This window comes from Heptranchias perlo, chromosome 7 (assembly GCF_035084215.1).
Source record: "Heptranchias perlo isolate sHepPer1 chromosome 7, sHepPer1.hap1, whole genome shotgun sequence".
In the NCBI taxonomy this organism is placed as follows: Eukaryota; Metazoa; Chordata; class Chondrichthyes; order Hexanchiformes; family Hexanchidae; genus Heptranchias; species Heptranchias perlo.
This window is the reverse complement of record NC_090331.1, coordinates 91,074,760-91,088,238: the sequence shown is the minus strand read 5'-3', so window position 1 is coordinate 91,088,238 and position 13,479 is coordinate 91,074,760. Positions and strand designations below refer to the sequence as shown.

The following is a 13,479-nucleotide window of genomic DNA, read 5'->3' as shown; positions in this document are numbered from 1 at the left end:
GTCATTTGTCTTTGTTTTTTCCTCTTCCTTTACAGTCGTGCTCTGTGCTCGATCAGACATCAGGTGCCGTGTGTCTGTCCACAGCTCATCTGTATACTGGTCTCTCCTTTGTTTATTGTGCGTAGTCTGCGAGCCACTCGCACTGCAGACTGTTGTCTGACTGGGGGAACTGCCTTTCGCTGTGTAGCTTTGAGAACCATTCCCCTGACTCAATGTCTATAACTGATAGACTATTGTCCCTTCCGACCACACTTTGCAAATTAAAGCCTTTGCCAAACAAAAAGCAGACGGGATTTTAAAATGTACTGGTTAATGCAGTAAACCTGTCCCCATAGTGTTGACTCCAATACTTTGGCTGGAGTATCAGCACAATGCAAAGTCCACTTTTTCATCAGTGCGATTTTGTGTCAGCTGTGGCTCAGTTGGGTAGCACACCTGGCCTCTGAGTCATGAAAGTTGTAGGTTTTAAGCCCCACTTCAAGAGACTCGAGCATAAAGTCCAGGCTGATATTCCAGTGCAGTACTGAGGGAGTGCTGCATTGCCGGAGGTGTCATCCTTTGGATGCAATGTTAATTCTAAGCCCTATCTGCCGTCTCAGGTGGACATAAAAGATCCCATGGTGCCAATTTGCAGAGGAGTTCTCCCCGATGTCCTGGCCAACATTCATTCCTTAACCAACACCTAAATCAGATGATCTGATTGTTTACCTCATTGATGTGTGTGGGACCTTGCTGTGAGGAAATTGGCTGCTACGTTTCCTACATTACAACAGTGACTACACTTCAAAAAAAGTACTTCATTGCTTGTAAAGCACTTTGGGATGTCCTGAGGTCATGAGCAGGCGCTATATAAATACAAGTTCTTTCTTAACACCTCGGAGAGGGTGTACCATGTGTACTTTCATTGAAAAAGCTCTGTTAGATTAGATAGCAATAGCTTTTAACCAGAGGCAACTATAACAAAAAAAGAAAGACTTGCATTTAAATAGTGCCTTTCACGACCTCAGGGCGTCCCAAAGCGCTTTACAGCCAATGAAATACTTTTAAAGTGTAGTCACTGTTACGATGTAGGAAACCTATAAACCAAATGACTAAAAATCAGATTAGAAGGAGAGATGTGTCACTACTTCAACCTTCTGTCGACAGTGAGCACGGAAAGAATTAGAGAAACCTTTGCTAAGACTGTAGCTCCAACAACCCTCCCTCGCCAATTAATGGTTAAATCTGCATTTAGAACTGTCAGGGACAAGGGATAATCTGTGGCGGCCGTTGAGACTATTTTGGGGAATGTTCTACAGACAGGAGAAACGGGATGTGTAGCCTCACTGCTGGCAGACAGGTTTGGATGGGCACTGAACGCTGAGGTGAAGTTCCAGGAGCTTCATGTTCCTGGCATGGACACAGAGGTTCTGGCTCGAGCTGTACCACTTCCTGTCATGATGTCCCCTGTAGGTAACTGACAGCCCAACTCTCGTTTCTTCAGTGGTTTCTTTTTTTTTTGTGAGGGCTGATGCTGGCAGGGAGCAGGCCCATTGCTCCACTTGGCCCTGGTCTAAACTCAGACCAGAAGCAGGAGATGGTCTTGGTGAGCAAAGAGACAAGGAAAACCGGCAGAACAACAACAACAACCACTTGCATTGATATAGCACTTTTAACTCGGTAAACCGTCCCAAGGTGCGTCACAGGTGTATGATCATACAAAATTTGACACTGAGCCACATAGAATCAGAGAATCAGAGAAAATTTATGGCGCAGGAGGAGGCCATTCAGCCCATCCTGTCCGCGCCAGCCGAAAATGAGCCACCCAACCCCATCCCACTTTCCAGCACTTGGTCAGTAGCCCTGCAGGTCATGACACTTCAGGTGCACATCCAGGTACTTTTTAAATATGATGAGGGTTTCTGCCTCTACCACCCTCTCAGGCAGTGAGTTCCAGACCCCCATCACTCTCTGGGTGAAAACATTTTTCCTCAGCTCCCCTCTAATCCTTCTACCAATGACCTTAAATCTATGCCCCCTGGTTATTGACCTCTCTGCTAAGGGAAATAGGTCCTTCCTATCCACTCTGTCCAGGCCCCTCATAATTTTGTACACCTCAATTAAATCACCCCTCAGCCTCCTCTGTTCCAAAAAGAACAACCCCAGCCAATCCAATCTTTCCTCATGGCTAAAATTCTCCAGTCCTGGCAACATCCTCGTAAATCTCCTCTGTACCCTCTCTAGTGCAATTACATCTTTCCTGTAATGACCAGAACTGTACACAGTACTCAAGCTGTGGCCTAACTCGTGTTCTATACAGTTCCAGCATAACCTCCCTGTTCTTATATTTTATGCCTCAGCTAATAAAGGAAAGTGTTCCATATACCTTCTTAACCAGCTTATCTATCTGTCCTACTACCTTCAGGGATCTGTGGACATACACTCCAAGGTCCCTCACTTCCTCTACACCTCTCAGTATCCTCCCATTTATTGTGTACTCCCTTGCCTTGTTTGCCCTCCCCAAATGCATTACCTCACACTTCTCCAGATTGAATTCCATTTGCCACTTTTCAGCCCACCTGACCAGTCCATTGATATCTTCCTGCAATCTACAGCTTTCCTCCTCACTATCAACCACACGGCCGATTTTTGCATCATCTGTAAACTTCTTAACCCTGACCCCTACATTTAAGTCCAAATCATTAAAAAATACCACAAAAAGCAAGGGACCTAGTCCTGAGGAACCCCACTGGAAACAGCCTTCCAGTCACAAAGACACCCGTCGACCATTACCCTTTGCTTCTTGCCACTGAGCTAATTTTGGATCCAATTTGCCACTTTCCCTTGGATCCCATGGGCTTGTACTGTTTTGATCAGTCCGCCATGTGGGACTTTGTCAAAAGCCTTGCTAAAATCCATGCAGACTGCATCAAACAAGCCACCCTCATCAACCCTCCTTGTTACCTCCTCAAAAGATTCAATCAAGTTAGTCAGACACGACCTTCGCTTAACAAATCCAGGAGACGAAAAGCTTGGTCAAAAAGGTAGGTTTTAAGGAGTGTCTTCAAGGAGGAGAGAGAGGTAGAGAGACGGAGAAGTTTAGGGAAGAAATTCCAGAGTTTGGGTCCTAGACAGCTGAAGGCACGGCCGCCAATGGTGGAGCGATGAAAATTCGGGATGCAAAACAGGCCAGAATTGGAGGAGGGCAGTGATCTTGGAGAGTTATAGGGCTGTAGGAGGTTACAGAGATAGGGAAGGGGGCGAGGATATAGAGGGATTTGAAAACAAGGATGGAAATTTTAAATTCGATGCGTTTCCGGACCGGGAGCCAATGTAGGTCAGCGAGCACAGGGGTGATGGGTGAACGGGTCTTGATGCGAGTTAGGATACGGACAGCAGAGTTTTGGATGAGCTGAAGTTTACGGAGGATGGAGGATGAGAGGCCGGCCAGGAGAGCATTGGTCTAAAAGTAACAAAAGCATGAAGATGGACTGAGGGAGGGGCGGAGATTGGCGATGTTACGGAGATGGAAGTTGGCGGCCTTGGTGATGGAGTGGATATCGGGACGGAAGCTCAGCTCAGGGTCAAATAGGACCCAAGATTGCAGAAACCGGGCGGGACGGGAGTTAATATCCAACGCTACCCACCCGTAGATATATTGAGGCTGGGTGGCTGAGGCATCCAACTGACTTAGGCGGGAGCCTCGTGAATCTTATCAAATTGGGTTCCTCACTCTTAGATATGACCTCAAAGCCAGAGTGCTTACTGCAGACACTCAGTAGAAGCTGCCGGGCACCCAACTGAGGCACCAGAAGGTACGTTCAAGGGGCAGGGGGCGTTACTCTGCGTCCCACTTGGGCCACTGCCACCCTGGGCTTTCCCCGCTCCCAGTACTCTCCCGAACTCCACCACCCCACCACTTTCCCCATCCTCCCCCCACCACCCCGACTGCCAGCTGGGGGGCCTCTTGGGGGCCCGTTATCGTGCCTCCTGGAACTGGTCGAGCTGCCCCCTGGTCACCAACTTCTAGACTGCCAACCCAACGGCTTCATTTAAATGAGGCTCGGCCATTAAAAAGGACCACGTGTCTCTCATCACCCGCCCCAGACAGTCTGCCCACCTGCTCCGCCAATCGACAGCCCGGGAGTTAAAACTCCCCCTTATTATTGTATTTCTAAGGGTGGGGGGAGATCTAATAGAAAGAAAGACTTGCATTTATATAGCACCTTTCATGATATCAGGATGTCCCAAAACACTTCACGGCCAATGAAGTACTTTTTGAAGTGTAGTCACTGTTGTAATGTTGAAAACGGGACAGCCAATTTGTGCACAGCAAGATCCCACGAACAGCAATGTGATAATGACCAGATAGTTTGTTTTATTGATGCTAAGTTTGCCAGGACACTGGGGAGAACTCCCCTGCTCTTCTTCAAAATAGTGCCATGGGATCTTTTACATTCACCTGAGAGGACAGACAGAGCCTCCGTTTAATATCTCACCCAAAAGACAACACCTCCAACTGCACAGAACATCACTGGGAGTATCAGCTTAGATTTTATGCTCAAGTCCCTGGGAGTGAGGCTTGGACCCACAGCCTTTACTGAATTAGAGTCAAGAGTACTACCCACTGAGCCACAGGTGACACTGTGCAAATGGTCTTGAGGGGGTAAATAGTGAAAGATTGTTTTCACTGGTTGGTGACTTGGTAACAACAGGCCTTCGGTTGAGGATTATCAGTAAGAGAATGAAAGGGGAAGCAGGAGATATTTTTTCACAGAGGGTTATTAGGACATGGAATGTCTTACCACAAGTGGCAATTGAGTTAGAAACTAAAATGTCATTTAAAGGGAATTGGAAAAGTATTTGAAAAGGAAGGATATAAATGGATACAGGAAATAAGGAATTAGAATAGACAGGCCCAGGCAAATGTACAATGGCCTCCCTTCTGTAATGTACAGCCTCTGATTCTATTAGCAGATAGAGGAGAAGTATTTGCATTTATATAGCACCTTTCACAACCTCAGGACATCCCCAAAGAGTTTCACAGTCAATGAGTATTTTTGAAGTTTAGTCACTGCTGTAATGTAAGAAACACAGCAGCCAATTTGCACACAGCAAGATCCCACAAACAGCATTGCGATAATGACCAGATAATTGGTTTCTTAGTGATGATGGTTGAGGATAAATATTGGAAAGGACACCAAGGGAGAACTCCCTACACTACTTTCAAATAGTGCAGTGGAATCTTTTACACCCACATAAGAGGGCAGATAGGGCCTTAATTTAGCATCCCATCCAATGGACAGCACCATCTGACAGTACAGTACTCCCTCAGTACTACACTGGAGTGTCAGCCTAGATTATATGCTCAAGTCGCTAGAGTGGGACTTGAACCCAGAACTTGATATCGAGGTAAGAGTGCTGCCCACTGAGCCACAGCATAGTAGTGTTTGCTACTCAAAGGTGTAAATCTTCATGTTTAAACCGAGGGGCAGCTTGATCAAAGCTCAGGTTAGAAATGAGCCTTTTAACTGTGACAATTGTACAAATCAGTTCCGATTTGCACATTTCCCATTTCCGATAGTCACAGTTTCCTGGGCTTTCTCTCTCCATTCTCCCAGACCCTTTAATAACTTCTTAAACGTTGGTCTCACGCAAAATTAAAAAGTGCTTTAACTATTTTTCTGTGACTAAGCCATCCAGACTGAGTCCCCAGGCTCGATTCCCGGCCTGTCGTGAGATAGCTGATCTCAAAAAGGGGACAGCAGTTGGGGGTCCTCTAATTGACCCTGGTGATGCAGAGTACAGATCAAACCCTTGATTGTGCTCCAGTGATGCCCACCCACCCATCCACCCCGACCCTTTAGATACACATGTGTATAGATGTCAGGTGAGGACAGGATTGGGCTTGGCAACGATGCCCCCACAGTCGAGCAGTCCCACTGTCATGGTTTACATGTGAAGAGTGGTCAATGGGATGAGGTTTGCAAGGCACTAATTGCCTGTGGAAACAGTTCCCAGTGCTTTCAGGAGCACATCTCCACTCTAAACCTTTGGATTGTAATTCCATCCCCCTTCCAAGGGAGCTGGAATGCAAAGGGGTGGAAGTTATGTTACAATTGTATAAAGCTCTGGTCAGACCCTATCTGGAGTACTGTGTTCAGTTCTGGGCACCGCACCTCAGGAAGGATATATTGGCCTTAGAGGGGGTGCCGCGCAGATTCAACAACATGATACCGGGGCTAAAAGGGTTAAATTATGAGGTTAGGTTGCATAGACTAGGCTTGTATTCCCTTATCGAAGATTAAGGGGTGATCTAATTGAGGTGTTTTAAAATGATTAAAGGATTTGATAGGGCAGATGGAGAGAAACTATTTCCTCTGGTGGAGAATCCAGAACAAGGGGGCATAACCTCAAAATTAGAGCTAGGCCGTTCAGGGGTGATGTCAGGAAGAATTTCTTCACACAAAGGGGAGTGGAAATCTGGAGCCCCAAAAAAGAGTTGAGGCTGGGGGTCAATTGCAAATTTCAAAACTGAGATTGATAGATTTTTGTTAGGTAAGGGTATTGAAGGTTACGGAACCAAGGCGGGTAAATGGAGTTAAGATACAGATCAGCCACGATCTAATTGAATGGTGGAACAGGCTCGAGGGGCTGAATGGCCTCCTCCTGTTCCTATGTTCCTCACTATGTTCCCGGTTAATGATACCATCCATTGTAGAAAGCTGTTCGAGCTCAAGCAGCGAATGCCTCGTCCCACCGGGAATGTGATTCAGATTGTATCTATTTAAATCATTTCCCTTGGCAGGGAGAGAGCAGCCAGTGAACAGAAAGACTTTGTGTAACACTGCAGTGTAATTATTGTTCAGTGCCTCTGTTACTGACATTCAGCATTACACATTTCCCGTGTGAAAGAGATGAATCTTTGTGGAATGGAGCAATGGAAAATGACAAGTAAATATTGAGCCCTGTCACACTGGGATGAGTGGGTACAAGTGAGTGGAAATGTACAGCGGGCATCGGGTGTGTGTGTGTGTGTGTGTAGATGCCGACAATCACGTAGCAGTCTGGAGAATGACTTGAGCACAAAGAAAGACTATCGGGGAGATTCTCGCTGCGCGCTGCCAGGTAAAATTAATGAGGCTCTGGTCTCAAGGTGTGCCCTGCTAGGCAGGGAAGAAAGAAGGAATTAACATTTACATGGCATCTGATCACGTCCTTTAATTGCGAGGGAGTCACCGAGTGGTCATTCATCGCTCCTCCGTGATGCGAGCTACATAAGAGCCAAATGTCGCGGAGTCTCAAGAGGAACCACATGACACGACCTTGGGCAATCTCTGCCCGGTACAGAACCTCCCCTGACGTGGCATTGATTGAAGTGGCAAACCCACTGAAAGAGGCCACAAGAGATGGCCCACAGGAGATGTCAGACTGGTACAGATAGGAGTACCTTTTCGATGATGGGGCTAGGATAGGTTGTTAGGGCAGACTATGCAGAGCATTAATCTGCAGCTGGCAGTGCGATAGGAATATTGGACCCAGAAACCTGGTTGGGTTTTTTCTCCTCCTTAGCCCAAAGAGATGATGAGGTCCATTATGTTGCCCGAAATGCTGGCTGAGGTCAGATAACTCAGCACACATAATGAACTGAATCTGTAACCATTTACTTTGTATGGCTCAGTGCTGCACCGGGTGCCTTCATCCACAGAGAAAGAAAGAACTTGCATTTATACAGCGCTTTTCACAACCTCAGGACGTCCCAAAGTGCTTTACAGCCAATGATGTACGTTTGAAGTGTAGTCACTGTTGTAATGTAGGAAATGCAGCAGCCAATTTGCGCACAGCAAGATCCCACAAACAACAATGTGATAATAGCCAGATAATCTGTTTTAGTGATGTTGGTTGAGGGATAAATATTGGCCAGGACACCGGAGAGAACTCCCCTGCTCTTCTTCGAAATAGTGCCATGGGATCTTTTACATCCACCCGAGAGGGCAGACAGGTTCCTTGGTTTAACATCTCATCTGAAAGATGGCACCCCCGACAGTGCAGCACTCCCTCACTACTGAACTGGAGAGTCAGCCTAGATTTTATGCTCAAGTTTCTGGAGCAGGACTTGAACCTACAACCTTCATGAATCAGAGGGTTCAGTGCTACCACTGAGCCAAGTCAGAAACCTAGACCAAAATGTATATGCCCCACACTGTGAGGACTATAATGAGGAATAACTGTCTATTGCCCCAACTGAGTAGATTTGTTGTGGGGGTAGTTGAATTAACTTGTCTGAGACATACTGTGGTTTATAATGTATAAAATAAATCATTTGCATTTACATACCACTTTATCATGTCTCTCAGATTATCCATAGAAATCATTACTTTCTGGTGCAGTCACTGTTGCTATGTTGATAAGCGCAGCAGCCAGTTTGCACATAGCAAGATCCCACAAACAGCAATTAAAGGATGGCCCAGGTAATCTGTCTTTTTTTTTGGTGGTGTTGGATGAGGGAGGAATGTTGGTCAGAACACCGGAAGAAGATGTGAAGATACCAAAAAGGAGAGTGGGAAAAGGCCAGCAAGCCTATCCCATCAACCTACCCTTCCAAGTCATTGCGATCTCCTGGGACCGACAAGAAATCAGAGCCAAAATCCCAATGGCCAATCTGCAAAAAACTCCAGGAAAATTCTTCTCCAACCCCCTAAGACAGTCAAGCAAAGCCCCACTAGATCAGAGTTACCCATGAATCGTTCTATTCCCAGCTAACCCAAAACTTACCCCAATCACTGCAATTGTGCTCCTCTCTCAGGAACTTACCCAACTCCCTTTTGAAGTACTGCAGGCAACTCCCTGTTCTTCTTCAAATAGTGCCGTGGGATCCTGAACATCTACCTGAACCATCAGAACAGCCAGAGGTGGCTTTGGTCTAACCTCTCATTAGAAGATTAACAGCTCCGACAATGCAGCACTCCCACTGGAGTGCCAGCCTAGAACATGAGCTTAATTTATAGCTTAAATCTTCAGGACAGTCAGGTTGGGTGGTAGTATCAGCTTGAAATGGACCCCCTTTCTTTACACCCCCAAGGAATCCAAAGGGGTGGGTGAGAGGTTTGAAGGTGTGAATTCTTGTCTCAGTTTATTTTGACGTTTGCCCGGCCCCTGCGGCTGGCAGACCAGGCGGGTATGGGATTGGGTTCGTCCTCTCTCTTGAAGGTGAGCAACATTGTTCACGGGAAAAAATGGCCACTTGGGGGAGGTAGTGGAGGGGAGCCTGCGTACAAGTCAACTACACATGCATCGGCTGCAATGGTGTCAGTCATGGCTCAGAGAGTAGCACACCTTGACCTCCATTGTAAGAAGATTGTGGGTTCAAATCCCACTCCAGAGTCTTGAACACATAAATCAAGGCTGATGCTCCCTGTGCAGTACCTGAGGGAATGCTGCACTGTGGGCTAGGTGCTGTCTTAGAAACATAGACATAGGAGCAGGAGCAGGAGTAGGCCATTCGGCCCTTTGAGCCTGCTCCACCATTCAATATGATCATGGCTGATCCTCTATCTCAATACCATATTCCCGCTCTCTCCCCGTACCTTTTGTGTCTAGAAATCTATCTAGCTTCTTCTTAAATATATTCTTCAGATGAGATGTTAAATTGAGGCCCTGTCTACCCTCTCAGGTGGACGTAAAGGATCCCATGGTGCTATTCGAAGAGCAGAAAAGTTCTCCCCTGTGTCCTGGCCAACATTTATCTCTCAACCAATGTCATTAAAACAGATGATCTGGTCATTATCACATTGCTGTTTGTGGGATCTTGCTGTGCGCAAATTGGCTGCCGCGTTTCCTACATTACAACAGTGACTGCGCTTCAAAAAAGTACTTCATTGGCTGTGAAGCACTTTGGGACGTCCTGAGGTTGTGAAAGGCATTGTATAAATGCAAGTCTTTCTTTTCTTACACCCCAGCGAGTGACAACATCACAAAGAGGGGAGAAGAGGAAAAATTGGAAGAGGGCGGGGAGGGAACGTAAAGCATTTGGCTCAAAACCAATGGAAATTCTTCATAGTTGTGTGTTGGTGAACATTGCAGAAGTATTACAGTGTCCCATTGGGTAGGTACATCATCCGCACAGTCAAATGAATAATGGCTGTGGTCAGTCCATAGATCCACACAAAGTCTTTTGTTAACACACTTATTTTTTTTTCTTGTCAAACTGAAGGGAATGCCATACAAAAAAATCTTAAGAGGTTTCATTGGTACAGATATCTGGCAGACACAGAGACAAGTCTCACTTCTCTGATGGGCTGATGTTGACTCTTCCCGTTTGGAAATAGTTACAAGTTTTGTTGAGCTACTTCCAGTCAACTAACCACATCCCTCCCCCTCCCCCCACATCCCTCCCCCTCCCCCCACATCCCTCCCCCTCCCCCCACATCCCTCCCCCTCCCCCCACATCCCCCCCTCATCCCTCCCCCCACATCCCTCCCCCTCCCCCCACATCCCCCCCTCATCCCTCCCCCCACATCCCTCCCCCTCCCCCCACATCCCTCCCCCTCCCCCCACATCCCTCCCCCTCCCCCCACATCCCCCCCTCATCCCTCCCCCCACATCCCTCCCCCTCCCCCCACATCCCCCCCTCATCCCTCCCCCCACATCCCTCCCCCTCCCCCCACATCCCCCCCTCATCCCTCCCCCCACATCCCTCCCCCTCCCCCCACATCCCCCCCTCATCCCTCCCCCCACATCCCTCCCCCTCCCCCCACATCCCCCCCTCATCCCTCCCCCCACATCCCCCCTCCCCCCACATCCCTCCCCCTCCCCCCACATGCATTGGATGCCTTAGCAATAGAATCTTTCAGGCACTTGGCCCTTCATTTCCCCTTTATTTCGATTCCCTTCTCAGCCCATCCTGTGCTCTCAGGATTCTTCCAACGTTTCCAATTCAGGAATTTGCCAGAGGGCCATGATGTGACACCCACAGCTGACCTCTCCAGTTGTTCTTCCAAATGTGGAAGTGTGGAGGCTGGGAGTCTGGTGTGGTCAACTGCGGAAAAGAGATCTGATTGACAAACTTGCACAAACATTAACCCTCTCCTGTGTGAGGCCATTATCTTCACATTGCCAGATATGTGCTATTCTTTATTTTATATATATATACATATAAAATAAAGAATTTATTCTTTATTACTTACTGACTGCGACCATCCCAACACTTCCCAGGAACTGATGCTAAGTTTCCTCTCCCGAGCCCAGAGGTTGGTACGATAGTGACCTAAGTATCTGCCCTGTCTGAGACCAGCTAACACTGTGAACAACAGGCACTATCTGGTCTGCATGCCTCAGTTACACATTGTCCGAAGCTGGATTAAGAAGTCTTGAGGCCCTGGGCACCAATAACATTCGGGGGTCCCCTCTGCAACCCCTGAACCACTCCCCCCAGCCCCCGATTGGGGGCTCCATATTTGCACGGGGTCCCTCCTTCCCTGCCTTTAGCAACTGAGCTATGTGGGGGGAGGGAGGGGTTGGATCACTGTTAACTAACTAGCTGTTACCATACCACATACAGAAGATTAGACACGAAAGGGCCAATCTTTCAATTGAGTTGAAAGAAAGAACAAAAGAAAAACTTGCATTTATATAACGCCTTTCATGACCCCAGGACGTTCCGAAGTGCTTCACAGCCAATAAAGTACTTTTGAAGTGCTGTCACTGTTGTGATGTAGGAAACGCAGCAGCCAATTTGCGCACAGCAAGTTCCCACAAACAGCAATGTGAAAATGACCAGATAATCTGTTTGTAGTGGTTGGTTGTGGGTTAAATATTGACCAGGACACTGGGAGAACTCCCCTGCTCATCTTATAGTGCTGTGGGATCTTTTACATCCACCTGAGAGGGCAGACGGGGCCTCAGTTTAACATCTCATCCAAAAGACAGCATCTCCGACAGTGCAGCACTCCCTCAGTACTGCATTGGAGTGTCAGCCTAGATTACGTGCTCAAGTCTCTGGAGTCAGACTTGAACCCACAACCTCCTGACTCAGAGGTGAGAGTGCTGCCCACTGAGCCACAGCTGACACAATTACACCAAAAATGCAAAGCAAAGAATGGCAGGGGTTCATTTTGTCAGACGTGAGAGAGGAGACAAGTGAGAGCCCTCGCACACCATATATGGTATGAAGACGCCCAACCAGTCCTTTCATTCCCACTTCAGACGAGACGTTAAACTGAGGCCTTGTCTGTCTGTCCAGGTGGAAGTTAAAGAACCCTTGGAACCATCTGAAGAAGAGCAGGGAGTTCTCCAGGTATGCATTCCCACCTCAGCCAATAGCACCAATCATCTTGTTGCTGCTTGTGGGATGTTGCTGGTGGGGAATAACCTCCACATGACAGTGGTCCCAGCACTTCAAAGAGTAATTCATTGAACGATGAGCTTTGGGACGTTGTGACAGCAGAGGCTATATAGTTGCACCACAACAACGTCTTTAACATAGTAAAACGTCCCAAGGCACTTCACAGGAGCGTAATCAGACAAAATTTGACACCGAGCCACATAAGGAGATATTAGGACAGGTGACCAAAAGCATGGTCAAAGAGGTAGGTTTTAAGGAGCATCATAAAAGAGGAGAGAGGCAGAGAGATTTGGGGAAGGAATTCCAGAGGTTCTAGGCAGCTGAAGGCATGGCCGGCAATGGTGGGGCGAAGAAAGCGGGGGACGGATAAGAGGCCAGAATTGGAGGAAGGCAGAGATCTCGGAGGGATGTAGGGCTGGAGGAGGTTACAGAGATAGGGAGGGGCGAGGCCATGGAAGGATTTGAGCACGAGGATAAGAGTTTTAAAATGGAGGCATTCGGGGAGCAGAAGCTAATGTAGTGCTATCATTGTGCTGACATTCGTGCTAAAGTCTCTAGTGAGGAATGCTATTTACCTGAATGGGGAGTTCACTTATTGGCAGCGATAGACAGGAGAGAATGGCTGTCTCGCAGTGCAAGACATGACATCAGCAGAATCCAGCCGATGGCTCATGGTTTCTTGCTTGTTCAGACACAGTAGTTACACAGATGGTGATAATTGCCTGTCAGAATTCCTACACCATAAAATCATTATTAAAACCATCTCTGTTATGCTTCAACCACACTTCAAATGCTTCCTCAGTGACAACACGACTCCAAATTGTTTTTCTGTGGATGCACAAGTGAAACAAATTACTTTTATCCAGCAAGGAACCACTGCAGCACTTGTCAAGCAAATGTGAGTCTTTAATCTGTCGAACGCCTAGTCATAAAATCAGGATCTTTTGGCGCACTGACTGCATCTGGCATGGAGAAAGACTTACATTTATATAGCACCTCTCATGAACTCAGGACATCCCAAAGCGCTTTATAGCCAATGAAGTACTTTTGAATCGTAATCACTGTTGTAATATAGGAAACATGGCAGCTAATTTGTGAGCAGCAAGGTCCCACAAACAGCAATGAGATAATGACCAGATTATGTCTTTTAGTTGAGG

The 13,479-nt window shown here is 47.2% G+C and overlaps 1 long non-coding RNA gene across 1 annotated transcript in view; it reads right to left on the bottom strand.

Annotated features, from left to right (window-relative positions):
* Positions 1–13,164, bottom strand: part of LOC137323406 (uncharacterized) — a 43,616-nt gene extending 30,452 nt beyond the window's left edge. Inside the window, exon 1 of the long non-coding RNA XR_010963368.1 lies at positions 12,898–13,164. This is a non-coding gene — a long non-coding RNA (uncharacterized lncRNA). The remainder of the gene's footprint in view (positions 1–12,897) is intronic.
* Positions 13,165–13,479: the final 315 nt, after the last annotated feature.